Source organism: Onychostoma macrolepis, chromosome 16, assembly GCF_012432095.1.
Source record: "Onychostoma macrolepis isolate SWU-2019 chromosome 16, ASM1243209v1, whole genome shotgun sequence".
NCBI lineage: Eukaryota > Metazoa > Chordata > Actinopteri > Cypriniformes > Cyprinidae > Onychostoma > Onychostoma macrolepis.
The window spans coordinates 1,195,076-1,198,376 of record NC_081170.1 but is presented as its reverse complement, the minus strand read 5'-3'; the positions used below and the strand labels follow the sequence as shown (position 1 = coordinate 1,198,376).

The window sequence follows — 3,301 nt, the reverse complement described above, 5'->3', positions numbered from 1 at the left end:
ATTTATCTTCCAGAATCTGGCAGTAAGTTTTAGGAGCTGTAAATTTAAAAATGTTTCTTAGTTTTTATACTTTTAAATTTTTCTATTTTTAAATTATTAAATACTATCATAGTAATATTGCACATTTTGTATCATAGTAATAATAGTAATCATAATAAAATATTTTTCTTATTAATATTATTATACAGCCATAGAAATATAAAAACACAATTTTTTTAGGCCAAATTGCACAGCCCTACAAACAAGCAAACCTGGATTTCTTTTTCTTTTTTTTTTTTTAAAATTGCATTTTAAATCACAATGGCCATTTTTATCAAAGATTTTATATTAGATTTATTCGAATTAAATATTTAAGTCATTTAATGTATTGCAGCTTTTACATTATGAAACTTTTATTTGAAAACATGTCTCTGAGTCTTCATACTGTTGAATGTGATCGTCAGGAATCTGAATAACACGTATGATAAAGCAGAGGTGAATCAGCAGATCCTGCCATCAGAGTCCTCCGGATCAGCAGCACACGGTCAGTCTGAACAAACTCAGAGAAAATATAGAGAGAACACTTCAAACAAAGGAAATCTGACTTTACCTTTACAGGTGATGTGTGTGCTGAATCTGTGAAGCCGAAGCCGGTACAGATGAACGGGTATGAATCTGTCTAATGTATTTTATATAAAATGAATGCATTAGACTGCATAAATCTTGTGCTGATCATGTTTGTAGTAAATGTGTAAATGTTTCAGCAGACACCCATTGGTCAGGAGCACAGTGACTCCACCCCTCACTCAGCCTGACAGCAATGAGGCCACGCCCCTAATGAGGAGACTGAAGTCCAGATTCTGCACGGTCATGTGACATAAAGGATAATATCTCCATAGAGATGAGGTTTTCTAGTTTTTTAGGAATTGTGTTTGCCATGGCGACGCTTCCAGACTGCAAACACAAGCATTCAAGATTAAAGATGGAGAGGAGCTGCACCTGCATTAGTGGACATCACCTGTCTGAATGTATTTTCTATTAAAATGAGATATTTTAAAGGGTGGATGAGACGCCCTGAACTCTTGGGATGCCAACTGTGTGATCATAAATCATGTATTATTTCATGCAGTATTTCTGGATTTCAGCAGGACAAATGTCTTCTCATTATTGTCTCATTTCAGTCTCATTACACTTTCATCCACTTTGAATCCACCTGCCAGTAAAGTCAGTAAAGTGATCTTCCATACAAACGTATTTCATGTCCGAAAAAGACTTTACATTGTTAAATTGTTAGTCTGAGATTTCTAGGTTTTTATACTTAAAATTATATGATAGCCACACTGTTCCTTGTAGTACAGCATAACATTACAGGATTACTTAATTTCTTTTCGACTGAAGAAAGAAAGACGTGAACATCTTGGATGACACGGGGGTGAGTAAATTAACAGGAAATTTTTTTCTGGAATTGAACTAATCTTTTAAGAAAACAGTAATGTTAGTGTTCCTCACAGTCCTGAATGTGATTTATATCACAAATAAACCTAGGTAAGTAATAAATACTCTTGTGTTAGAATTCAAAATGTGTCATGTCAAAATATTTAATACTGTGTGCTATTTTCTGCAGACTTACCGGTTAATGCTCAGGTTTGGGTTATAATGGTAATTATTGGTGAAAAGCCACTTGCTAACTTCCGCCAGACTGACCACGCCCATTCTATACAAAGACACGCCCTCAAAGACACGTCAGCCAATCCGATGCACGCCGCCTATGGGAGAAATATGAAACTTGGAAACTTTGAATCAAATGTTTTATTGAAAGTCAACTCTTAAATGCAATTTACAAATCATCTAATACCATTAAATAAGAAGTCTGTTTAATGAACATGAAAGTTCATTACATTAAAATTGAAAGTGTTTTTTTATTGATTTGTAAGACTTGCCCTGTTAGTTTTTCTAGTCTAGTCTAGTCTAGTCTAGTCTTGCCTTGCCTTGCCTAAGTCGGATTGTGTTTACCCCTGCCTGGACCTTTGCTTACGTTTGGATTACCTCTCTTGTCAAGCCCCTTTTCTGATTGTTCGCTGTCGTATGACCCACGCCTGTTTTGGACTAGTCTTTGCATTACCTCTGAAATACCTGTCTGCCATTGTTTGACCCTGCCTGTTATGACCACGTCTCTCTTCAATAAAAGCTTGCACATGGATCCACACGTCTCACGTCTCGTCAGCCCCGTAACAGAATACTCGGCTGCACAAGGATCCAGCGGCTTTTCACGCGGACATTGGCCAGGTATGAATATGGCTAGCCTATTATTAGCCCTCGAGCAGGACACGCGATCGCTCGAGGACTATGTGCAAGAGTATTTAGATGTCGCTTATTTTTCTGATCTGCCAGACTTTGCCCTGATAGACTTTTTTTGCGAGGGCATTAATCAGCCATTAAAGTCACAACTCATTCGAGAGGGACCTCGGGCTTCACTTAGTCAGTTTATTGATTATGCTCTTATATCTGTTGGCTCTCCCTTCACTGTGGGTGTCGCAGAGGATGAACGCGAAACTGCGTCTGTGCCTGAAATGGCGGCTGCTGAACTCAGTCAGTCACAAGCTCCGGGACATTCTAGTTTAATGATTGGTACGCCAGTTATTCAGTCCGCATGTGTAATGGTGGCTGAACCAGAGCACGCTGACGAAATGGCTGCGACAGCGGAGCCCGTTCGCAAAATGGCGGCCACAACAACACCCCGTCAATGTTCTTGCTGCCAGTAATGAGCCAGGTCAAGTCACAGTCGATCTTAAAGAGCCCAGTCAAGTCACCGTTGATTTTCATGAATCCAGTCAAGCCAAGTCACAGCTTCTCTTCGCAAGTCAAGACAAGTCACAGCTGATCTTCACAAGCTAAGTCAAGTCACCGTTGATCGTCACGAATCAAGCCAAGTCAACGCTGATCTTCACGAATCAAGCCAAGTCAACGCTGATCTTCACAAATCAAGCCAAGACACCGCTGATTTTCATGAATCAAGCCAAGACACCGCTGATCATCACGAATCAAGCCAAGTCAAAGCTGGTCTTCACGAGTCAAGCCAAGACACAGCTGATATTCACGAATCAAGCCAAGCCAAAGCTGGTCTTCACGAGTCAAGCCAAGTCACAGCTGATCTTCACAAGCTAAGTCAAGTCACCGTTGATCGTCACGAATCAAGCCAAGTCAACGCTGATCTTCACGAATCAAGCCAAGTCAACGCTGATCTTCACAAATCAAGCCAAGACACCGCTGATCTTCATGAATCAAGCCAAGACACCGCTGATCGTCATGAATCAAGCCAAGC

The 3,301-nt window shown here is 40.0% G+C and overlaps 1 long non-coding RNA gene across 1 annotated transcript; it reads left to right on the top strand.

The window, feature by feature from the left end:
- Positions 1-342: 342 nt before the first annotated feature.
- Positions 343-1,478, top strand: LOC131521363 (uncharacterized). The gene is made up of 3 exons (XR_009266279.1): positions 343-523; positions 598-646; positions 747-1,478. It is a non-coding gene; the product is annotated as an uncharacterized LOC131521363 (long non-coding RNA).
- Positions 1,479-3,301: the final 1,823 nt, after the last annotated feature.